Source organism: Lathyrus oleraceus, chromosome 1 (genome assembly GCF_024323335.1).
Source record: "Lathyrus oleraceus cultivar Zhongwan6 chromosome 1, CAAS_Psat_ZW6_1.0, whole genome shotgun sequence".
Lineage (NCBI taxonomy): Eukaryota > Viridiplantae > Streptophyta > Magnoliopsida > Fabales > Fabaceae > Lathyrus > Lathyrus oleraceus.
In genome coordinates, this window is record NC_066579.1 from 228,396,030 (window position 1) to 228,422,937 (window position 26,908).

General features: G+C 41.0%; 1 pseudogene; it reads right to left on the reverse strand.

Moving 5' to 3' along the window:
• Window positions 1-2,539: 2,539 nt before the first annotated feature.
• Window positions 2,540-9,490, reverse strand: LOC127101052 (uncharacterized; annotated as a pseudogene).
• Between the last annotated feature and the right edge of the window lie 17,418 nt (window positions 9,491-26,908).

A 26,908-nucleotide genomic window follows, 5' to 3' on the forward strand; every position in this document is an offset into this window, starting at 1 on the left:
AGAGAGAATTTTTGAGAGAGTTCCTGAATTTTGATCTGAAAATGGTGGTTCTTTTCAGTTATGATTAGGGTTTTTGTTTTTATATCCCTTGCTAATGACAATGTTAATCACCTTTTCCATTGGTTAATCGTGATTAAGGAGATATGAAGCAATTTGCAAAAATGCAAAATGAGCTCACATGCCCATAATACACGTGATCAGCTCCATGTTAAGCTTCTAATTCACTTATGGACATCCAAGGGTCATGCTTTGAATATTAATTTGCTTGCATCTTAAGCCAAAAATGAATGGTGGAGATTTTCTTCATTTGCACATGTGTGAAATAATGAACATTTGACCATGATTCCTTTGCACAATTGAGCCAAATGAGGTCATTTTGAGATGACTTGAACATGAGAAGCATTTTGCCAAAAGAATGAACCAATTTGAAGCATTACATCAAAAGTTATGCCATTTTGAATTTCCATGCACACTTTGTGATCAAATGATCATAACTCCTCAACCATTCATTATATGGAAATGAATTAGGACTTTTTGGAAAGGGGAGATAAAAATCTACAACTTTCATGTTCACCAAAAATCCATTTGAAACTTCTTTGACATTTACAAGTCAAGTTGAAAGTGGACCAAAACTTGCCAAATTTGGAAACTTTGAATTATAGGTCATTTTCCATTTTAAGTAACTTTTGCCATGACCTTTGAATCTTCAAGATGGACGTTTAGAATGATGAATAGACCCCATTTGAACATGATTGAGGTGTCTCAACTCATTTCCCCACCTCATAGCCCTCAGTTGACTACACAGTTCACTTTTGGTCCTCAGATGACCTTGAAATGTCTTGATTAACTTGAGCCTCTACCACTTGATGAAATTGCTTCAAAATGAAACTCTAGCTCATGTAAGCTCCTTATAATAATCATGTGATCCTCATACCAAGAAAATACCTCATCTCTTGCACAAAGGATCTTCTTGAAGCTCTTGACCTGGTAATTGCTTAAGCTACAAACAAAAGATGTTAGTGACATATTTTTGTGCTTTTGGTTAGTAAATAAAACAAGAAATCCCTACCTAAAGGGGAAGGGAGCCAAGATGCTCAATGATCCTTGAGGCTATGCAATGCAATGTTATGATGCCCTGAGGGATCTTAGGCACAAAATTGGGGTCTTACATTCACCTAAAAATATTGGAATAGAATTAATTATATTGGTGAATTGAATGCAAGTATGATGTATGATGTACCAGTTAAAAGAATTACATGGTTTCAATGTCATTGATGCAGTACTGGAACTTTAAAATAGTAATAGCCACAAATTTCCAAAAATGTTAATAATTTTAGTTGGAATGAACAATTGCATAGAAACAGTACCACTATCAATATAATTGAAATATTAAAATTGCTTGTTAGTGATGCAAAAGATGGAAGATATATAATATAGAATGTAAATAAATTGGAAAAAACATGATGGGAAGTAACATATATATAACATTCAGATATGAAAATAAGGTTCAGAAATGAAAATGAAATGTAAGAACCTGTAAGTGATGAAAACATATTTGTAAATTTTGTTTTCAGTTGAGCTACAACGTAATTTCTTTCGTCGTAAATTAACTAATTACCAAGTTGTTCCAAAATGTAGCCATTAGGATATGGAATGGGACATAAATATTTCAAAGTACGTCGATTTGTTGGCAATATCTTTTCAACTTCAAGTAATGTCAAATTTTGAAGTTCTTCATCATTTAATATAAGTCCTACAGTAAGAACATAGGTTTGTATTAGAACGTGTAATTTGTAATGTATATCCTCATACATCGACATAATTAATCCTTCAATGATTCGATGTAGTTAAAATAGTTGTACCTGAATTGCAAGATAAAATACGTTGTTCATGCAAAATACCATCCGACATCCATGTCCATGTATTATTCCAAACATGAAATGGTTTGTTAACTGTACCGGAAAACAACATAATGACAAATAATTTTCTCAAAAAAGTTCCTGACACCCAAACACTTGCTTCCTTTATAGCCAAAATAATTATTTGTCATCCTCAAGGAACCCCATTGCGAAGCACGCATCTCTGAAGGTAAAGTATTGTGTACCACCGGCTTTACGAATGTCCTTGTAAGTTGTTGGTCCTTTAACAACAGTTAGCATCAATCTTCAAAAGAATAATTCCCCTGTTGTAGGTGGAGCCCATATTAACCTGCCAATAGTAAAACCTTTCTTCCTTGGTTTCCAACTTCTAGTTCTCTTTTCATAAACAAACTTTAATACAAACTGACCATATGTGAGGGTTCTTGCATCTTCAAACTTTTGATTTGCAATCATCCATGTTGTAAACATCGACTCAGTTACACTTGCTTTTTCAAGGACATCTTCCATTGTGGCATGCTCAGTAAAAAAATAGTCTTCTCTCCAATGAGATGGTAAAACATACGTTCCACGACAGGTTTTTGTGCATGAATCTTGAAAGAGAAAATCCTCCACCATGCCTCACTTGGTGATACATAACGGAAATCAAGATATTGTTTAATTTAATCTATAGCCCCACCATAAGTAGAAATTCCTCCCTTGGATTGAACAATAGGAGCAGTAATTCTATCAAAGCCCTTATGAATATATTTGAATAAGTACTTAATGGCTGAACATTGATTGCACCATTCCATATTTATGTGTCATGTATACTTCAACAACAACCTTTTGTTGTACGACACGACATGTCCGTTATCAAGAGAAATTTCATTTTTGACGATTGTGTGGGTGTTTGAACGTCTTCTATATTGAGGGAAACCATCAGACTCAACAATTATGGTTTCATTGAATTTTTTTTATAGAATTTTGAACATTTTCTGTTTTTCATGCATGGTGATGATAATCTAGCCAACCCACATGGGCCATGCATCATATGTTGCTTCACTAATTTGTATAGTCTTGGATGTAACTCAGGGTTAGGAATTTCACATGAAATGATTTTGTCAATATCAGTAGGGTTCGGATACTTACTTTTAGGGTGAAGGAAAATGAGAATATGCGCATGTGGTAGACCTCTCTTTTGAAACTCAATTGTATATATAACTGTTATGAAATGTATGAATATGATTAGTGAAGGCGGAATATAGAAACATCAAAATAATGTAAATATGCATTAGCCATAAAGCAATATGAATGATAGAAATTTGAAAGTATTGTAATGGAAAATGCATTGTGTTACTACAACATTTCTAAAACATTATGTGAAACTGAAGCAGTACTGCAATAGTAATAAAATTTGACAAAAAATTTAAAGAATGTGTATATTATAAAGTGAACATTCAATAGAAAAATTAAAAAACAATATAATAATGTTAGGATTTCCATATGCATTAACCATGATTGTAATAGTAGAGTTGTTATATTGAATAATGTTGTGAGCTATAGTTGTGTTCATATTGCTCATGTTCGTATACTAATACTGCAAACAAAATCATTTGGAAAGTTGAATCCAGTTAGAACCTTACTCACATGCTAACACGCAGCCGAGTATATGTCTGCGTGTGGTATCAATCATCAATTCATCAAATTTGATTTTGAACACTCTCGATATAATATCAGGACGGTCGTGAGGTTTTAAATTGTATTTTGCACACTCTCTTGTGATTTCGGGCCAATTAGATTACATGTGAATGTCAAAAACAAATTAGGGAACCCAACTGTACTTGAAATATCCATTCCATCAAAATAAAGTCGATCCATATATCGTTTGTTTCCAACAAATAAAGAAGGAGGAACAACTCTTTTTCCATTTTTTCCTTGTCTGTTTTCACTAGGGTTCATTTCATTTTCTTTAAGTTTGTTATATTTCCCAGCCCTCAATTTAGATTGATTTTTCCTTAGCCAATTTAGTCTCTCGGTTTCCATCATTGTGTATCCATCAACCAAAAATTGATGAAATAGTCTTCGTGATGACAGAGTTGTTGTAGCTTCATGTTTTCTTTGTTGCAATCTGAATGAAAGCCATTCCATAATAGTATGACGGTTTCATTTTGTAACAACAATTTCACCTTGGTATGCATGGAAAATATTATCTCTGTATCCATCCTCACCAAATGGAAATAGCAATGGATATTGAAAAGCTACGTAGCTAGGATTAAACTCGTCAATTCTTTGTAAATTACCTCCACGTGCTTGAATGATGATATCTTGTTTGGTACCTGAATCAATGTAACCAACAATAAGGGCTGCAACTTCAGAAATTGTGGGCTTATTGTAAAAGGCGACCATCCGTTAGATGATAAAAAATTATTCTCAACTTCAAATTGTTAACATTCTAATGTCTTAGCATATCACGTGTCATCCTAAACGCCTTTGCATGAACATTGTGTTGATCCAACATGAGACTCAAATTTGTTACAGTTTCCCTGTCAATATGTTTGCAATCCCTATATGAAAATAAATAAAGTTATTTAGTATGCTACAAAATGACATCAGTAAATGCTATTGTAAAATCTATGTTGTGAATATATACCTGAAACATTCCATTCAGTTTTGAATTTCATTGTTAATGTCGAATATATACAATTGTGCATATTTTGGTGGTTGGCCTATCTCTGGCAACATCATCCCTATTCTATGGCAGGTCTGTCCATGAAGCCTTAGTGTCGGGGGACCACCATCTTTTGTAAACTTGGTGTCAAATTTCATACCAGGTGAAGTGAAAGAGAACATAACATTATAAGTCCTTGTGTTGGCTTGATAATTCTTTGCAGGAGTTGAAGCAGAGTCGAAAAGTAATTTTCTAAGAATTACGGGTGGGTCACCAATCAATGGTAGTTTAACCTTTCCTCCATGACAATAGCATTGAAATTTAGGCGACGCCGTGTTCCTTGATTTACTCATACGGTCACCATACCACATGCAAGCTGCACAAAATTGGCATTCCCAAACAGGATCTCCAATATCAAAGAATTATGTGTAACCATAAAATGAGTAAAAATTATTGCATATACATAATATTAATAACTTATGAAACTATCTGTTGTATAAATGATTGTATAACATGGTATTAAAATTTGAAGTAATGGCAAACCTTGAAGATGTTCATCAACCATATAATCATCGTCAATATCAGTGTCACTTTCAGAACTTCCATTTGAAGAAATGTTTAACCCCATATCCGAGTTATTGTCATTGACATAGGAATTGGTTGAAAGGTTACTATAATGTTGTGGAATACTTTGATTGCATACGGAACTGTTTATATCAGAGGTTTCATGTGTAGTTGTTTGTGGTGGTGTAAGAATGGAAATAGATGTTTCAACTGTGGTTGCTTCAAACTGCTTAAATAGATTAACTCCAATAGGTCTAACAAATGAGTTGGTTGTAGACCTACAATGACGTTTTGAATGTTGAGTGTGTTTAAAATTAGAATTTGAACCGTGAAGTGGTGTTGTATTTGATATTTCGATAGTGTCATACCCCAAAATTTGCCCGTTAATATTACAAGGCATTTTTCAAGGCACTCCGACTTATTTTTCAAGACATTGATCTTAAGGGAACAAAGACCCAGCATACAGGTGGCCAAATCCAGAAAATGGCCTAAACTGGCTTGCTCGCTAGGCGAGCAAATCCTTCGCCTAGCGAAGCTTGCGAATACCAGAATTTTTGGGCCTCATTCTGATCCCATTAGGTCACAAAAAAGCATTATAAATACCGGCACTTCAGTCAGGAAAGGGGAGGAGGACAGACGGAGGAGAAAGGCAAACACCCACAGACAACAAACCCTGGAGGCTAACCCAGAGAATTCAGAGAAACCCTAAAGGAAACCCTGAAGGAAACTCATCTGCACAAAGGTTGCCTCCGCCCAATTTAATCCGGCGCCAACCCCAAGAGTGACTTGCCAATTCAAGGTTGCAATTCAATTGCAAACAGGTTTGCATTACTATTACCGCTTTATATCCTTAATTTACATGTGATATCATAATTGAATTCATAAATATATTTGAGGTTTTTCCTGTGGATTTAAATATATCTGAATATCTTGAATGTTTAACCATATAATTTCTGTAATGGAAGCCATAGGGTGTGAAGCTTGCTGAGATCGTACTGTTTTAAAATTCAAAACCCGCAGCCGTTCGCTAGCACATCGCTAAGCGAACATGTAGCGAGTGCTCGCTAAGCCTTCGCTAGGCGAGGCAGCAGCGAGCATGACAGTCGCTGTTTTTTTTCGTTCTGTTTTGATCTTTGCTCATCTGACCTGTTTTATTATAACCATGCTTTGTTTACCTGATACTATTGCTGCTTTGGTGCAACTTTTGATTGCACCCCATTTGGTGTTCTGACCTGTTTGCGGAATTTTGTAAGGGCTCACATACTCCCGAAGAATGTAGCTGGCTAGGTATTCCACTTTATTTGTGGGATACCCTTGTGGAGATTCATCCTAATTACCTAATTGATTACAAATGTTTTGGAGATTCATCCTAATTACCTAATTGATTATAAAATATTGCCTTTGAATATGTGATCTTGGACCTCTCTTTGTTGCCTTACGATTACGGTATTACGGTCATGTCCCGCGAATGTGGGGATACACTTAGCAAAGACCCTTCGATTAAATCATCAGGTCCCTATAAGATAAATCATAGTCCCTCGGACATTGCCTGCGAATATATGATTTTGTCCCTCAATGACCCTTCGTTGTAGCCTACGGTTAAATGATGATTGTCCCTTCGAATGCTAAGGTATCCTTGCAAATGTTGCCTTCAATGACCAATCGATGACCCTACGATGTCCCTTTTACATCCAAAGGATAAAACTACTTGCTTCTCAATAGTAAGGACAGTTTTACCCTCATAAGGATAGGAAATGCCCATAAAGACCTTGGGTAGAGATAATTCTTAAATGCTGACTCACAATTTTAAAATACTTTTAACACCTCATACTTTTCAAAACATCTATTAGAAAATCACCACTTGGTATACATTCGTACTAGAATCATTGCCAAGTTATATTTTTTCTAAACCGCTTTCAAAATTAAACGAGATAAATACTTTGTATACATTCGTACAAGAATCATTACAAAGTTAAACTCTCTTTTCAAAACATTTTCTAAACAGCTCTCACACACTCTTTCAGACAAGAAAAACATAAGTGATCAAGCAATTAAGAGCCCATGGATAACCATGGATACCAAGGGTGCTAACACTTCCCTTTGTATAATGTACCTCCCGAACCCAAAATCTAATTAAGGTCTTTCCTGTTCTTTTCCACCTTTCCTTATTGGATAAAAGAAAAGTCGGTGGCGACTCTTGCTATCCGCGACATTTGCTTTACAAAGCAAAAACACACAAAGTCAGTTCACCGTATGACAGAACTGGCGACTCTGTTGGGGAGCCTTAAAGAGAGGTTACCTTAAAAACAAGATCACTTATTTAAATTGTCTGATTTACTTTTAAGGGATTGCTTGGTGTAACACCTCAAAATTTGCCCTCCTCTCTTGGGACTAGCATTAACATATTTGCATTTCATTTTAAGACATTAGGCATTTCATATTGCATAACATGTGGTTACATAGTGCAAGCTATCTTCCCAAGTCTTGATCAGAAGATAAGGAAGTCAGAAAATGCAAGCCTAGGGTTGTACTGATTGATCATGGGCCATCTGAGGATTGAGCTGTGAATTAGGGTTTTGTGACTCCCAAGGGTATTGGTCTTCATGTTGATTGAATCGATACATCATCATCACCATGGTTGGATGTCATCAGGAGATTGAAGAAGATTCCTTGAGATTAGGGTTTTGACCACTGGTCAATCCTAATCAGTTGTATTGGGCCAATCAGGGTTTAATCAGGAGATGGTGTTTGAGATGGAGATGAGGATCATTTTGTGATTATATGGTGATTATTGAGGCTAGGGTGTCACCCTTGAGCCATTTCAGTTGGAGATTGGGGCTTAAATTGATCAATGCATTGCCAAATTCATCTATCAGATGAAAAGTCAACTGTGGTCAACTGTGCTTGATCTGATGGATGTGGAGGTGGAAATGAGTTGAAGACACTTCATTCATGTTGGAACAAGTGTTGAATGACATCTCAAAGCTTAAAAATGAAGAAAATCAAGTCAGGACAAAAACTGCCAAAAATAGCAAGTGACTGGTAGCTGAAGTTTCCAAAAATGGAAAGTTTTTGACCTCAAAAACAGAAGTCCAAGGAAGCTTCAAATGAAAAATTGTTCAACATGACAGATGTAGATCTTGTTCTCACCTTTCCAAAAAGTCCAAGAACTTGAAAATCCAATGTACGGTTTGCAAGATATGGCTCAGTGAATTTCAGAAAAGACCGTAATCAGGAGGCCATAACTTCCACATGGTTTGTCCAAATTGCAAGTTCTTTATATGCACAAACTCCATTTGACATGTACTTTGAGGGTGCATCATTGGAATTTCCCAAAAATGGCCCAGGCAAAAAGTCACTTTTCAACTGGACAGCTGAATTGGACCAGGGGCAAAATTGTCCAAATGTCAAAATATTGGGAATTTTTGAATGGGACTTTTTCCAACACCTCAGGAATGGCATTTTAAGTGTGTTTGAATATTCATTTCATGGTTAATGCACATGGTTTGAGTTTTGGCATGAAAAATGGAAATGACAAAAATGGACATTTTGCAAATACATGGTGAGTTTGAGAAATACATGACCAATTGCAATGGGAATTGTTTCTACACTTCACATATGGTGTTTTGGACATGTTGAAACCAATTGTGAGCTGGCATGAGCTGTCCTATGGAAATTCCATTTTTGCCCTCACTTGAAATTTCACATTTTCACTAACAATTCCAATTTGGCTAATTACATGATTAAGGAATGATTAAGCTCACATATATAAACCTAAACACATTCTAATCATAACAGAAAAACACATTCTCCAAGATTGGATCTAGAAACTCTTCATTCTCTCCATTTTCATCAAGAACACAACACTTTCAATCTCAAAATTCTTCATCAATTCTCAACCATTTTTCGTGATTCTTTTTGATTTGGACTCCTTGCATCATTACCTTGGACTGTTTTTGGAATTCGAAGGTGGAGAAGGATGGAATCGTGACTGCATTTTCAAGAGCATCCATGGTGAAATGATGATTTCAAGCAATGGAAGCCATGGCAATTGAAGCTAGCATCTCCAATCACCTTCTATATCCCTCTACTATTGTTGTTTTCATGAATTGAGCTCTAAAAGCGCGCGAATTACACTGCCATATCCAGGTTTGAAGGTTTTTCGAATCTCATGTTTCTTTGATTGTTCATATGCGTTTGAAAGTGCTAGTCACGTAGGTCATGGATATGCTTGTGGTTTATGAAATAGTGAACTGAGTAGGGAGAAATCCGGAAATGAAAGTATGAATGCAAACCCTAACTCACTCGATTTGGTTGATTTAGGAACAATTAGGTTTGGATAGTGTGATATTTGGATTGTAGGAGTTGAGACGAGTTCAACGGATATAGCCTCGTCCATTTTCGTTAACTTTTTGTGTTCTTAGTTTTTTTCAATTTTCTGGAATTTCTGTGTGAAGGAGACGATGAATTAGTGTGTTTGATCCGTGGAAGCGTTTGAATTTTCAAACTAGGAGTTTCCCGCTCCCGCCACTGCAATTTCATTAATTTAAGTTAATTCATTTTAATTATTAAAAAATTCATATGACCTTTAAAAAATCGTAAAAAATAGTAAAAAAATCCAAAAAATATGGAAATTTTTTCTATAGCTTCCTTGGTGAGTGTAGGTTTTTTTTGACCTATTGGTCAAAGTTGTGCTTGGGGAATATTTTATTTGACCTAGGGTTTTCCGATGTATGTCCATTTTTGATACATGTTTGTAATTTGATCATGAAATGCTCATAATGTAGAATAAATTCTTGAAAATTTTTGTGGTGGTTCTTGACTCATTGAGGATTATTTATATGTAAATTTCATGAATTTTGGATACCTGGTTAGAGAGCAGCAAATTCTGGAACTTAGGTGTGACAATTTGTGTCACACCTCATTATGTCAACTTGCAAGATTTTTTTGAGTGACCTATACATGTTGAAATAAAATGAAATTTTGCATGATGATTGGTTGGCATGTTGGGATGTTGTATGAATTTTTGTAGAATTTTTCACTGCATTTTCTATTTGATCATGATTTTTCATTTCTGGAGATCATTTGTGCAAGCTCATATGACATAGGTTTGTAATTTTGATGTGAAATCCTCATATGGTATTGTATGGCCATGAAATTTGATATGCATGAACTAGACACATGTTAGGACCTCCCTGTTTTGGTCTCATCCATTTCTTTTTAGTTTTCAATGAGATATTAATTTTTGAAGTGGATGTATGCATTGATGGTGTGAATTGAAGCATGAAATGGTGTCTGTTTTTGTTGATTTTCATTGACATGGTTCCATTTGCCCAATTGAGCTCAAATTTGACATGGTAGACCTTGATTGACCCCTGTTTAGGTGTATTTAATTTGAGAATTTTTGGATGTGTTTTGGCATGGCTTTGAATGCAATACTTCTGTTTGTATGTTTGGTGCTTCATTTGAACCAATATGGATTGTTTTGTGCATAACATGAGCTTAAAGGATGATATAAACATGAGACCAATGATGTTTGCTTGTGTTTGATGTTAATTTGATGTTGGTTAATGAATACCTTGCTGTTTTAACTTTTTCTTGCTTTTGGACCCTAGGCTTGACCTAGTGGTCTAGTTGCTAATATTTGCTTGGTTTTTCAGGATCAAAAGCATAATGTACATGGAGAATGATCCAAATCCAATTTTGATTGATGTTGTGGATGTTTGTACACTAACATAACATTTTTTTGTAGGTGTTGGAGCTTGGGCTTAAGCCTTGAGCTTGCTTTGTGTTGTATTGTTTAAACTGTTTGATTGTTTGCCGTATAGTTTGTCTGATTGATTACTGATTGAGTTTGATTGTTTCCAGGTACTTTAGTTGCTCAGTTCCTTGTGAACTATTGCTTTGCTTTGCTTAAGCAACTTGCATTTGAGGTATAACCTTCTTACTTCATGTAGTCTGGAGACCCGGCTGTTACCGGGCCGGGCAAATTGTCTGAAGTCCTCCTTAAGAGGCAATGCTTGTGTATGTTTATTTTTCGAGCCCAAGCAGGAAAAGTCCTTCAAAGAAGGCAATTGGTGGAAGGTAGGGACAAGCAACCTGTCCCCCACTATTCAGTTGAGTCTTCTCCTTGCTCCCATTACATGGTTGTAGCATTGAGATCAAAAGCCCAAGATCTGTGCAGTGCACATTGAGTCAGAGTCATCGAGCATAGAAGGGTTCCCCCATTCTGGACCCATGCTCATTTGTCAGCTCTCCCTGGTTAGGGATAAGAGCTGTGAGGTCTCATCCTCACTTCATCCTTTCATCTGCTTCACCTTAGCCTCGTAATGGCAAGGTTAAGAGCAAACACAGCCTGTACAGACGATTGCTTAGGCAGTCAAACCTGATTGATTGAGCCCCCCTTGTTTGGCTATAGTGCGTGTTATGTGGATATCTGATTGACATGCTTGTTTGAGATACCTGTTCTCATTTGATGATATATGATTGTATGCTTGTGTGTTAGCTTCTTTCCTGGTTAGGAATAGTTTGCTTATGCAAGTAGGTTAGAAACCTGAACTTAGGGCGACTTTGCATGACAACATTAGGCTCGAGTCTCAGCTCCCTAGTGTCGTGTTTTTCCCTCTGTTTCTGGTTAGGAGAGAGTTTCTCCCCTGTTTAGGGGAACTACATCGCCCTGATCCTCGTTCCAGACGAGGTATGTAGGCAGGTGGTCGTGCGAGACCACTCCGGGCAACCTTTTTCTTTTTTGCGTGTGTTTACTTGTTATCTGATTGCGTGTTTGGGTTCGGATGCCGACGTAAGCCCAGGATTGGCAGTCGGGCTCCACGTTTGCCCCTTTGTGCATGTTTTGGTTCGGATGCCGACGTAATTCCATCCAGTGGTTGTCGGGCTCCATGTTTGCCACTCTTGCTTGTTTGTATGTTTTGTGTTGTTTGGCGTGCGTAAGCCGAACTACAGTGGCTCTGATTCTTGTTCCAGACAAGATATGTAGGCATAAGGTGCGATACCTTATCGAGCTCCCTTCTCTTAACCCCACCTGCGTTCCCCGTATGTGTGTGTGATGTTTAGCAACCTTTTCTTTTCTAGGACGTGGATCCCGTCGAGTACGACGGACGTGAGGGGTGCTAATACCTTCCCCTTGCGTAACCGACTCCCGAACCTTTTCTCTCTGGTCGCGAGACCATGTCTTTCCAGGTTTCTCTGAGCGTTTCCTTTCCCTATCTTGGGATAAATAACGTTTAGTGGCGGCTCTGTGTGTTTTTTCTTTTTCGCTCGCCGGTTTTTTCGCAGGATGCGACAGCTGGCGACTCCACTGTGGACTTGCGATGTAGACCTATGCTGGTCCATCGTCCCTAAGCGAGTCCTTCCTAGCGTTCTAGGATTAGTTTAGGTTGCTTGTTTGTGTTATTTATTGCATTTATTATACTAACCAGTGTGTATATATTTGCATTAAATGTTTGCATGCATCATACTATCATGTTGTTGCTGTCCTCTGCAGGTGGTTCTGTTGTGTGGGGTGGGTGTTCTGAGTGGGGCTAAAACCCAGGCCCGAGTATACACCTAGGACTAGTGTGGTCTCACGTTGCCTCTTTCATGTTAAGTCAACATGTGCCTGGCGGCGTGATGTGCCACAAGCCGGACGAGGCTCACTTGATAGTGCTCATCTCTGTGGATATTCCGCTTTGTTTGAGTCACTCCATTTGAGTTGTTGACTCTGGTGACCGATCATTCCCGGATCTTTGGTTTAGACGATTTTAAGGGAGCTACAATGGCACACCCGAAAGGGCAAACCCATTGAGTATCTCCGCCCGATTGTCGAGACCATTATCCGCCTTAGGATGACTTGATTAGAACTTACCTGTGAGGGGAGGGTTGTTCTGTCAGATGTTTGTTCAGATAGCCTTCAGTTGGTGACTTTTGATCTGTGATTCAGAGACATAATTATAAGTCGGATTTATGGTCATTTATTGCCGTGACGCCGGAGTGCTGTCCGTGACTTATCAGTGGGGATCCGTTTATTTCGGATTCCCCGGGCCGAGATATTTTATCAGTGGGGATCCGTTTATTTCGGGTTCCCCGGGCCGATTCAGATAAGGGTGATGTGTCTACTCGGATATGGTTTGGTGATGATGGTGATGATGATGTATCTATCTTCCGTTTATTTCGGAACCCGTGGGTCAGAATTGGGATTGTACATTCCTCAGATGGTTATGATCAGTTCAGAGCCCAGATTCAGTGCAAATGATCAGATGGCTGGGAGGATGGCAACGCATTGCATTCATTCATCAGCATCATTACATTTTGCATTAATTGCATCTAACCCATGTTTACCCATATGCAGGGACACTTTTGATCGAGATTCTGGTTGAGAGATTTTCTGCTCCAATATGAGGACCGGTTTGAAGAACAACATTGCTTACAGTTTCTTTGATCCAGAGATTGGTGTCTTGAAGGATATGGTAGCATTGATTACTCCCGATCATGTGGGGATGTTTAGAGAGTCATACGGCGGTATTCTGAAGACGGTTTTCAGGCTCACTGACTGCGACAGGAGCGCCATCCACACTCTTCTTCAGTTCTATGACCCGGGGCTGAGGTGCTTTGTATTTCCAGACTATCTGTTGGGACCTTTGATGAAGGATTATGTTAGCATCTTGGGTATTCAGATCCGGGATCAGATTCCTTTCCATGTTACGAGGGTAGATCCAGATGTCATTGGGATTTCACGTGCTCTTTATTTGAGTCCGGAAATGGTCAAGGAAGGTTTGAAGGAGAAGGGAAAGTTACCTGGTTTTCATTTGAGTTTCTTGGAAGCCAATGCCAAGGAACATGCTGCTATGGGTAACTGGAAGACGGTTTGTGCTCTGATTGCTGTGAGCATTTATGGGATTGTTCTGTTTCCTAACCAGAAGAATTTCGTGGACCGTAATGCTATCAGGTTGTTTATGCAGAGAAACCCTATTCCTACCCTGATTGGAGATGTATACTACTCAGTGCATAACAGGAATGAGAAGAGGCGTGGTGGTCTGGTCAGATGCTGCTCTCAGCTACTCTTTAGGTGGTTCATGGGATATTTGCCTTCCCGAGGTGCCTTTGTTCAGATTGATCCTAGTGTGAAGTGGTCCTTTCGATTGATGGGTCTGCGGGCTGATGACATTGCTTGGACTCATAATGGTTTAGCTGGTCGGGACTTCGTATGCAGTTGTGGGAGTTTACCTAATGTGCCTTTAGTGGGAGTTCAGGGTTGCATTAATTACAACCCGATGCTTCTCCGGAGACAGATGGGGTTCGCTATGGAGGGTCCTCCTCTCGGGCGAGAGATTCAGGAGTCCTTCTATTTCCCGATTGATGGTAACCAGACCAAGCTGAGGCAGGTATTGGACGAATGGCGAGATATCCAGAGGAGGGGTAAGGTTCCTTATGGCAAAGTCAACTGCCGGTATTTTCCACTATTTGAGGATTGGTTGCGGAAGAGGATTGAGTCTACATTTCTACCGTTCCCTGGAGGTGACTCAGTGTGTCCTAGGATTGAGGGTCCAAGTTCTTCTGTCAGCATGGAGGAGTTCCTTGAGATGAAGAGGGCCAGAGATCAGTTACTTGCAGAGAAAGCGGAGTTGGAGAGAAGTGTTGCTCATTTTCAGGCAGCTAATCAGGAAATCAAAGTGAAGATGGAAGATCAAGACAAGCGACATGCTTTGGAGGCCAAACGCTTCGAGATGGATACAGCTTATTATGGGAAGATCAGCCAAGCTTTAGCATCATCTAACAGGGAACATGACATCACAAAGGAGAAGCTGTTCAGAGCATCGAAGGTGATTGAAGATGAAAAGAGGAGGCAGATCATTGTCCGGGATCAGAGAGATGACAGAGTCAAGGGTCTCATTGCTGAGTGGGAGGCAAAGCTGCAAGTCAAGGAGTCAGAGAAGCTAAAGATCATTGCAGAGAGAGATCACTATATGGCTGAGAGAGACCACTACTTCAGGCAGATGAAGATTCATCAGAAGGAAGTTGGAAGACTACGGCAGGAGAATACCGAGCTCAGGTTCGCCGCAGAGTTCGCGAGGATGGAAGATGAAATAGGGCCATCTGTGGGACCCTCATCCAGTTAGATCTTTCATTTGTGTTGGATTACCGTCAGGCTTGTTGACGGAATTCACTTGTCTGTATTTCTTTCCTATTCTGGAGGATTGTATCTGACCTTATCTGGTTGATGTATGACTATGGCACTGTTTGTGCACTTTTTGGTTATGTAATGATGGTTTCTATTCAGTGATTGGTTGACAAGCTTTATTTGCTTTACCGTATGCACTTACACAAGCACACACATGGTTGGGGGGAATCATGCTAAATCACATATCTCCGATCTGCACGATGAAATCAAACACTGCTAATCAGAATGTTAATGCCGGCTTATTATTTGTCTCGATGATACCAGGGTCGAGAGACAAAGTGTCCTTCATATGGATAGACACTGCATACATGCATTAATCATGATAACTTGTGTTTTATTTTGCAGGTGACTATTACTAACGTGCTTGTTTGTAAACAGGAACCATTGCTCGCGCTCGAAGAGTAGTACCCCTGCACTCAACTCGCCCTCACAGATATTACACAAGAAGAAACACTCCCAGACTCATGGAGCTTCCCAGTGCTGATATGCTGGAATTGAAGGAGAAAATGACCGAACTGATCAATATAATGCAAGGTTTTGCCATTGGTCAGAAGGCTCTCGCAGATAAAGTTGAGAAACTCGAGCGGGTTTCTGCTCAGAACAGTGGGGTCAACCTGGATGGAGTCTCCAACCAGGGGCAGGGATCTCGTGATGGTGGAAAGAGGACAACAGTTGGTCTGGTGAATAATGCTGGTGCTGCTGGTCAACCTGGGCCTAGTCAGAATATGAAAGACAACTTTGTGCCTCCGTTTTATGGTTTTGACGAAGATCAGGAGGAAGATAGAGAGGCTGACCAGTTCTCTATGCGAAATGAGCCTTTTGTGCCTTATGACATTCCTCCTCAGAACAAGGAAATTCAGCTGCTGGCTGAGAAGATAAAAGTGCTTGAGAGCTATGCCACGCCTGGGGTGGTAAACATGTCCAACATGGGATTGGTGGAGGGGATTGTGATCCCGCAGAAATTCAAAGCGCCTGCCTTTGACAAATACAACGGTAGTTCCTGCCCGGAAACTCATCTCCAGGCATTTGTCCGCAAAATCTCAGCATACACCGCGGATCAAAAACTGTGGATGTACTTTTTCCAGGACAGCCTGTCTGGAGGCTCCTTGGAATGGTACACCAAGTTGAGATCGCCCGATATCAAAAGCTGGCAAGATTTGGGAGATGCTTTCTTTAAGCAATACCAATTTAATGCTGATATGGCTCCGAGTCGTACCCAGCTGCAGGGTATGTCTCAAAAGCATAACGAAGGATTCAAGGAGTATGCTCAGCGATGGAGAGAACTGGCTGCGAGGGTGCAACCTCCTCTGGTGGACAGGGAGATGTCGGATTTGTTTATGGGGACCCTGCAGGGGCCGTTTGCAGAACGAATGGTGGGGTGTCCTGTTACCAACTTCTCTGATATCGTGGTAGCTGGAGAAAGAATAGAGAGTTGGTTAAAGCTGGGCAAAATTCAGGGTGCGTCTTCTTCTTCTTCAGGGTCGAAAAAGCTGTTTGGTAACAATGGTGGACAGAGGAAGAAAGAGGGAGATACCAGTGCAGTGTACGCTCAACGCGGACCCAGTAGGGACCGTTACTTCCAGCACAATGCTGCAGTAACAATTCCTGCTGAGTCTCATTCAGCACAACCGCAACAGCAACAGCAGCAGCCACAGCAACAAAGACAACAACCCTTTCAGCAGAGACAACAAAGGGCTGGTTATCAGATCCGAGGCAGAGCGCAGGATCGTCAGTTTGATAGGCCTCCAGTGAGTTATGCTTTCTTGTTTAAGAAGCTGCAGGATTTGGGCCTTGTGCAGACCAGAACTCTGGCACCTTTGAGACCTGATCAAAGGCCAGCCAGTTATGATGAGAATGCTAAATGTGAATTCCACTCGGGTGCGCCCGGGCACAGTGTAGAGGACTGCGAAGCTTTTAAGCACGTAGTCCAAGACCTGGTGGATTCAAAAGCAATCAACTTTGCTCCATCTCCCAACGTTAATGCCAATCCCATGCCGGCACATGGTCAGGCGATGGTGAGGGCAATTGCTGAAGATTCAGATCGCGTCTGTGCGATGGGTGAAGACACTGACAGCGACTGTGACATGGGCCAATGGATAAAGCTGTGCGTACCAGGGACGGAAATCCAGAACTGGAAGGCCGAAGAGATCATCCGGGTCACTCTCCTCGAAGAGTAATATTTTCTTGTTTCATTCTTATATGCATGCAAACCATACGTGTTGCCCGACACGTAATGGTCCATTGTAAGGGCCTCCTCATGTTCATAAATTTGTAAGATTTTGCATCATTAATAAAAGGATGTTTTTTAGTCAAAAGCGGTGTTCCCTGTTTTTCATTTTATTTTTGCAGTTTAAAAAACAAATAAAAATGGCAATGTTTTCATTTTTCCTTTTTTTAAATTTCTCACACCGGTTCTAAAGCAATGCATGAATCAACATTCATGCAGATGCGATTCCTCTCCGGATCTCATTGATAACAATCCTGTTACACCCTTGTATGACTTCGACAATCCGATCTATCTTGCTGAAGAAGAAGACGAAGAAGATTGTGAATTGCCAGGGGAATTAGCCAGATTGTTAAAACAAGAGGAGAAGGTGATTCAACCGCATGAAGAACAGATAGAGGTTGTAAATCTGGGTACCGACGAGGCTAAGAAGGAAGTGAAAATCGGGGCTGCTTTGGAGGAAAGTGTCAAGAGCAGAATGGTGGCATTGTTGAAAGAATATGTCGACATCTTTGCCTGGTCTTATCAAGATATGCCAGGGTTGGATACCGATATTGTTGTGCACAAGCTACCGTTGAGAACAGATTGTCCTCCAGTGAAGCAGAAGTTGCGCAGAACTCGACCTGATATGGCGATGAAGATTAAGGAAGAAGTGCAGAAGCAGTGGGATGCTGGTTTCCTTGCTGTCACTAATTATCCGCCATGGGTTGCGAACATTGTGCCAGTCCCGAAGAAGGATGGGAAGGTGAGAATGTGTGTGGACTACCGAGATCTGAATAGAGCTAGTCCGAAAGATGATTTTCCACTACCACACATTGACGTGTTGGTAGATAATACTGCTCAATTCTCGGTGTTTTCCTTCATGGATGGCTTTTCTGGCTATAATCAAATCAAAATGTCGCCAGATGATATGGAGAAAACAACGTTCATTACACCGTGGGGTACCTTTTGTTACAAGGTGATGCCATTCGGTCTCAAAAACGCCGGTGCTACTTATCAGAGAGCTATGGTGACTTTGTTTTATGATATGATTCATCATGAAATTGAATGCTATGTTGATGACATGATAGCAAAGTCCCAAACAGAAGAGGGGCATTTGGTAGATCTGGCTAAGTTGTTCGACCGGTTGAGACAGTTCAGACTGAGGTTGAATCCGAACAAGTGCACGTTCGGAGTGCGGTCCGGTAAACTGCTGGGGTTCATTGTAAGTGAGAAAGGAATCGAGGTTGATCCTGCAAAAGTAAAAGCAATAAAAGAAATGCCTGAACCGAGAACAGAGAAGGAGGTTCGTGGTTTCTTAGGTAGATTGAACTACATTTCACGGTTCATATCTCATCTAACGGCCACGTGTGAACCAATCTTTAAATTGTTGAGAAAAGACCAAACGGTCAGGTGGAATGATGATTGCCAAGCGGCATTTGAAAAGATAAAAGAGTATTTGCAGGAGCCTCCGATTCTGATGCCTCCTGTGGAGGGGAGACCGTTAATTCTGTACCTGACAGTCCTCGAGGGGTCTATGGGGTGTGTATTGGGGCAGCATGACGAGTCTGGTCGAAAAGAGCATGCCATATACTACCTTAGCAAAAAGTTTACCGACTGTGAAACAAGATATTCACTGCTCGAGAAAACTTGCTGTGCTTTGGTCTGGGCTGCTCGCCGACTAAGGCAGTACATGCTGGTTCATACCACTTTATTGATTTCCAAGATGGATCCAATCAAGTACATTTTTGAGAAGCCAGCATTGACCGGACGGGTTGCGAGGTGGCAAATGATTTTGACAGAATATGATATACAGTACACCTCTCAGAAAGCGATCAAGGGGAGTGTATTGTCTGATTACCTCGCCCAGCAACCCATTGATGATTATCAACCGATGAAGTTTGAATTCCCTGATGAGGACATCATGTTTCTCAAATCGAAAGATTGCGAGGAACCGATCCCGGAGGAGGGGCCTGACCCTGAATCCGAATGGATTCTGATGTTTGATGGGGCCGTTAACGTGAACGGAAGCGGTGTTGGTGCTGTTTTGGTTACGCCGAAAGGATCCCATATTCCTTTTGCTGCCCGGCTAACATTTGAGTGTACCAACAACGTAGCTGAATATGAAGCTTGCATATTGGGTATTGAGGAGGCTATTGATTTGAGAATCAAGAACCTTGTGATATATGGAGATTCAGCTCTGGTGATAAATCAGGTTAACGGGAAATGGTATACGCATCAATCTCATTTGGTTCCGTATCGAGATTATACGAGGAGATTGTTGACGTTTTTCACCGAGGTGAAGTTGCATCATGTGCCTAGAGAGGAGAATCCTTTGGCAGATGCTTTGGCTACTCTGGCCGCCTTGATTAAGGTGCAGAGGTGGAATCAGTTCCCCCATGTTGAAGTGGGACGTCTGGATAGACCGGCTTATGTGTTTGCTGTTGATACGGCCTCTGATGATGAGAAGCCGTGGTATTATGATATCAAGCGCTATCTAGAGACTCAAGAGTATCCTGAGGGAGCATCGAAGAAAGATAGAAAGACTCTGCGGAGGTTAGCCATGGTGTTCTACCTGAATAAGGATGGGGTTTTGTATAAGCGGAATTTTGATTGGGTCTTGCTCAGATGTGTTGATGATGCAGAAGCAAGCCAATTGATGAAAGAGGTTCATGAGGGATCGTTCGGTACCCATGCCAGTGGGAATGCAATGGTGAAGAAGCTGCTGAGAGCAGGTTATTATTGGATGACAATGGAGGCCCAATGTTTTAATTTCGTGCGGAAGTGTCATAAATGCCAGATTTATGCTGATAAGGTGCACGTGCCTCCAAATCCGTTGAGCTTAATGTCGTCTCCATGGCCGTTTGCTATGTGGGGCATTGATATGATTGGAAAGATAGAGCCTACGGCTTCGAATGGGCACAGATTCATATTAGTGGCTATTGATTACTTCACCAAGTGGGTAGAAGCAGCCTCTTATACGAATGTGACGAAGCAGGTTGTTGCTAGATTTCTCAAGAGAGACATCATTTGCCGATATGGAGTTCCCGAGAGAATCATTACTGATAATGGTTCTAACTTGAATAATAAGATGATGGCAGAGCTGTGTCGGGAATTCAAGATTGAGCATCACAATTCTTCTCCCTATCGTCCGAAGATGAATGGGGCGGTTGAGGCAGCCAACAAGAATATAAAGAAGATTGTGCAGAAAATGGTGGTAACCTACAAGGATTGGCATGAGATGTTGCCGTTCGCATTGCATGGGTATCGAACGTCGGTGCGTACATCTACTGGGGCTACTCCATTCTCATTGGTATATGGGATGGAGGCTGTATTACCTGTTGAGGTTCAGATTCCCTCTTTAAGAGTCTTGATGGACGTGAAATTGCAAGAGGCTGAATGGGTAAGGACCCGGTATGAAGAGTTGAGCCTGATCGAGGAAAAGAGGCTAGCAGCCATCTGTCATGGGCAGTTGTACCAGCAACGGATGAAGCGTGCTTTTGACAAGAAAGTACGACCTCGGGTATATCACGTGGGTGATATGGTGCTGAAAAGGATCCTTCCTCCTCAAAACGATCGAAGGGGCAAATGGACACCGAATTATGAAGGTCCGTTCGTGGTTAAGAAGGTTTTCTCTGGTGGAGCCTTGTTGTTGACGACCATGGATGGCGAGGATTTTCCATCCCCTGTGAATGCGGATGCAGTTAAAAAATACTTCGTATAAATTGACCCGCTGGACGAAAAGAATAAAATAGTCCAGGCAAAAATGGGCATCCCGGCGGACCAAAAACAGAAAGAAAGGTTCGGGCAAAAATTAGGGATATAAATGAAAATTGTACACCCGGCAAGTCGAAAACCTGAACAGGCGACTTGGGCAAAAAAGGGTATCCCGGTGGACTGAAAACCCGAAAGGGCGGTCCAGGCAAAAGAGGGATTGAAACGAACAACTGCGTCCGGCATAATCGTTTGCGCTTTGGTTAAAGCATCATGGATAATACCCGGTGGGGATCAATCAGAATTGTCTTATTCAGAATGCAGAAAGCACGGAGAGTCTGAGGACATATGGGGTGTAACCGAGTTGGAACTCGATGAGATTACGGGTTTCACATTGCCATTAGGATAGATTTTTCCTTTTGAGCGCAATTACCTCTTTTCAGGAATTGCTCCCTTTGTATTGCTCAGTTGAGCCACACTTTTCCAATCAATAAAATGCATATTCAGTCAAATAATTTTGTTTTTGTTTTTCATTACCGCTTTGATTGCAAAAACATCCGATTATTTTGATAAAGAATCTTTGCATTTTAAGACATACAGGTTCCTTCCAATGCATGTTTATAAGATTGAAGGCTTGAAATCTTATTTGGAAGGTTGGGTGACCCAAGTGTTGAAATCTGGACACGCCTGGGGCACGGTTTTATCTGACGATCTGTTTTGCAGGAACTGTTAGATATTTTCACTCACTTGCAGGTTGTGATGTGGAAGCATTGTAATAGATCCCCCAGAGAGTTCGCTCAGGAACGAAGGTATGAAGGGAGGAACGACGAAGTGACGTTGAGGCGTACGACGATCCTTGATGATAATCAAGAAGACTCTTCAAAGTCGAAAGACTTGAAAGTATGTAATTCCCCACAGAGTCCGATCGGGGACGAGTGCACAAAGGAGGGCGACGAAGAGGCGACGAGAGACGTCCGACGACCTTTGGAATTAATCAAGAAGACTCTTCAAAGTCGGAAAATTGAAATTCCTGTATAAATCCTAGGAGAACGTTTCTCGTCGAGCGCGGGGCGATTTGGAATACAAGATGATGGAGCAGAAAAGGTCCAGACGAGTCTGGGGACTCTCAAAAGTGGAAAGCCGATATGAGTATTGGAGGTAGACACCATGGTTCGACGAGTTGACGGGTGTTTTTATACCAACTATTCTCATTTCCTCAGCTAAGTCCCCAAGCAGAGGTATAGGACTAGCTCCCCAGCAGATCCAATGTCTGTGACTTCTCCAGCCGAGTCAAGAGGGCTGTCCCCGGCAGGTTTACAACGATGTTTCCTCGGCAGCCAAGCCAGAAGGTTGCTATTCCCCGAGTGGAGCGGGTTTTTTCAATGACATATATCTCCAACAGTGTTCATCCTACCAGTGGATTGAACAAGTTCCCGTAGCGGACAGATTTTGCATCCCCAGCTGAGATGATTCTACCTATGGATTGCATGGGTTGTCCCAGCGGAGTAGTATGCGGTTCCCTAGCAGGGTCAAGATGGTTATCCTCAGCAGGTGATATATGGATGTTTCCCCAGATGAGTCTGGAGATTGCTATTCCCCTAGCAGAGTCTCTGTGAGAATTTCCCCAGTGAAGTCGACAGGTATCTGTGAGGGTTTCCCGAAGCGGAGTCAGTATTGATATCCTCAGCAAGTCAAGATTGGTGTATCCCTACAGAGTGTTGGTGGTGCTTATCCCCAGCAGTTTCCCGAGTGGATTGGGTGCAAAGGAGGTTCTTCCTCAGCAAGGGTTGCTATTTCCCAGCAGCAGTGTTATTCCCCAGCAGGGTGGAATCCGAGCGTTGACGAGTTCCTCAGCAGAGCGTCTCGTGCTCCCCAGAAGAGTCCCTTGAGGGGGATACTTTTTATGCATTCATCATGTAAAATAAAGCATAACATATTGCATAGAAAAATAATAATAAGTCGCGTAACATTTCCATAGTTATGGAGCATTACGCAGAAAAAGATCATGCATCATTGTTGCAAGCATAGAGCTAGTCTCAAGCCGTGGTTACCGTTTGAGAAGTGGTTGTGTCAGACAGTGAAGGTGTTACTCCGAAGAGTTTAGCCTCATGGTTGGATCAGAGATGTACCCCAGTAGTGCGATACTGGAGGAAGCTTTTCCGTCGGGCCGAGATGGGAATGAAGATTGGAGAATGTTTCGCGATCAGCGCGATTCGAGCCGTGGTTACCGCTTGAGGATTGGTTTTGCCGGACAATGAAGACGATACTCCGAGGAGTTCAGCATTGTGAGCAACGGTATTTCCCAGTCATTGTTTAAATGTCTGGTCGAGTTTTCTTTGGTGTCAGTAAACATCATCATTCGATGTCCAGTAAACGTCGAGTTATTTCCCAGTCATTGTTTAATGTCTGGTCGATCATTGTTTGGTGTCAGTAAACATCATTGTTCGATGTCCAGTAAACGTCGAGTTATTTCCCAGTCATTGTTTAATGTCTGGTCGATCATTGTTTGGTGTCAGTAAACATCATCGTTCGATGTCCAGTAAACGTCGAGTTATTTCCCAGTCATTGTTTAATGTCTGGTCGGTCATTGTTTGATGTCCTGTCAACATCATTGTTCGATGTCCTGTCAACATCCTTGTTTGATGTCCTGTCAACATCATTGTTCGATGTCCTGTCAACATCATTGTTCGATGTCCTGTCAACATCATTGTTTGATGTCTGTCCGCATCATTGTTTGATGTCTGTCCGCATCATTGTTTGATGTCTGTCCGCATCATTGTTTGATGTCTGTCCGCATCATTGTTTGATGTCTGTCCGCATCATTGATTGATGTCTGTCCGCATCATTGTTTGATGTCTGTCCGCATCATTGATTGATGTCTGTCAACATCCTTGTTTGATGTCCTGTCAACATCCTTGTTCGATGCCTGTCAACATCATTGTTTGATGTCTGTCAACATCATTGTTCGATGTCCTGTAAACATCATTGTTCGATGTTCAGTAAACGTCGAGTTTTCTCCCAGTCATCAGTCAGTGTCTGGTTGAAAGTGTTACTCTGAGGAGTGTGGTACCATGACGTCAGATCAGTAGTGTTCCCCAGTAGTGCGATATTGGAGGAAATGTTTCCGTCGGACAGAGATGGAAATGATATCAGAAGACGTTACGCGATCAGCGCGATTCCGGGGTTCAAATGGAGAAAAGGAGATGTTGCGACATTTTCTGGAGATCGGGGTTCGATCAGAGAAGAGTATATGTTGAGGCATGTTCCGGGGTTCAAATGGAGATAGAGTTGAATATTATATCCAGGATGAGGTCCTTGGGATTATCTTCTGTTCATGTGTCACCTTAGACTTTGGCGGATGCCAGTGGAGGTCGTTACGGGTGTCTTCGGAAGAAGAGATGCACATGTTACCTTCCTTATGTGAAGGTGTACCCTCTGATATGTCGCCCTCAGAGTGGTTTGGTGTTATTTCCGTCATTGCCAGCGGAATTATCACGGGAGAATGGAGAAAAGGATATGCTGAGGCATTTTCCTGGGGTTCAAACGGAGAAAAGGAAATGTGGAGACATTTTCTGGAGACGGGGTTCAAATGGAGAAAAGGAAATGTGGATACATTTTCTGGAGAACGGGGTTCATTCTAGCGATCGAGAGTTATCGTCAGGCGACTGGGGTTCAAACTGGAGATCGGGGTTCATTATGCTGGCAAGAAGGAGTGCTGAGGCATTTTCTGGGGTTCAAATGCAGGGATCTGAGGGTCGTTTGCGCAGAAAAGAAGTTTTCGGGGTTCAAGAAAATGAAAAAAAGAAGATAAGAAAATTTTGGGGTTCAAGAAAAGCATAAACAAGAGAAGAGAATAATAATCCCGAGTGGATGTGTGGTGTTCAGGCCATGGTTATCCCTGAGTTACCATTTATTTTGGTATCCAGGTCGACGTTTCAGAGTTTGTTTCTTCGCCGATGCTGACAGGCGTTGTTAATTATTATCCCATCAGAGTGCAAATTGTTCGTCTGTTCTTAGTATTCAATCACTCTTCATCCTGATCATCCGAAAGCCGAGGCTATTTCGTATCGACAGGTTCACAGTGGATTGAATAGGGGCAGCTGTAACACCTCAAAATTTGCCCTCCTCTCTTGGGACTAGCATTAACATATTTGCATTTCATTTTAAGACATTAGGCATTTCATATTGCATAACATGTGGTTACATAGTGCAAGCTATCTTCCCAAGTCTTGATCAGAAGATGAGGAAGTCAGAAAATGCAAGCCTAGGGTTGTACTGATTGATCATGGGCCATCTGAGGATTGAGCTGTGAATTAGGGTTTTGTGACTCCCAAGGGTATTGGTCTTCATGTTGATTGAATCGATACATCATCATCACCATGGTTGGATGTCATCAGGAGATTGAAGAAGATTCCTTGAGATTAGGGTTTTGACCACTGGTCAATCCTAATCAGTTGTATTGGGCCAATCAGGGTTTAATCAGGAGATGGTGTTTGAGATGGAGATGAGGATCATTTTGTGATTATATGGTGATTATTGAGGCTAGGGTGTCACCCTTGAGCCATTTCAGTTGGAGATTGGGGCTTAAATTGATCAATGCATTGCCAAATTCATCTATCAGATGAAAAGTCAACTGTGGTCAACTGTGCTTGATCTGATGGATGTGGAGGTGGAAATGAGTTGAAGACACTTCATTCATGTTGGAACAAGTGTTGAATGACATCTCAAAGCTTAAAAATGAAGAAAATCAAGTCAGGACAAAAACTGCCAAAAATAGCAAGTGACTGGTAGCTGAAGTTTCCAAAAATGGAAAGTTTTTGACCTCAAAAACAGAAGTCCAAGGAAGCTTCAAATGAAAAATTGTTCAACATGACAGATGTAGATCTTGTTCTCACCTTTCCAAAAAGTCCAAGAACTTGAAAATCCAATGTACGGTTTGCAAGATATGGCTCAGTGAATTTCAGAAAAGACCGTAATCAGGAGGCCATAACTTCCACATGGTTTGTTCCAAATTGCAAGTTCTTTATATGCACAAACTCCATTTGACATGTACTTTGAGGGTGCATCATTGGAATTTCCCAAAAATGGCCCAGGCAAAAAGTCACTTTTCAACTGGACAGCTGAATTGGACCAGGGGCAAAATTGTCCAAATGTCAAAATATTGGGAATTTTTGAATGGGACTTTTTCCAACACCTCAGGAATGGCATTTTAAGTGTGTTTGAATATTCATTTCATGGTTAATGCACATGGTTTGAGTTTTGGCATGAAAAATGGAAATGACAAAAATGGACATTTTGCAAATACATGGTGAGTTTGAGAAATACATGACCAATTGCAATGGGAATTGTTTCTACACTTCACATATGGTGTTTTGGACATGTTGAAACCAATTGTGAGCTGGCATGAGCTGTCCTATGGAAATTCCATTTTTGCCCTCACTTGAAATTTCACATTTTCACTAACAATTCCAATTTGGCTAATTACATGATTAAGGAATGATTAAGCTCACATATATAAACCTAAACACATTCTAATCATAACAGAAAAACACATTCTCCAAGATTGGATCTAGAAACTCTTCATTCTCTCCATTTTCATCAAGAACACAACACTTTCAATCTCAAAATTCTTCATCAATTCTCAACCATTTTTCGTGATTCTTTTTGATTTGGACTCCTTGCATCATTACCTTGGACTGTTTTTGGAATTCGAAGGTGGAGAAGGA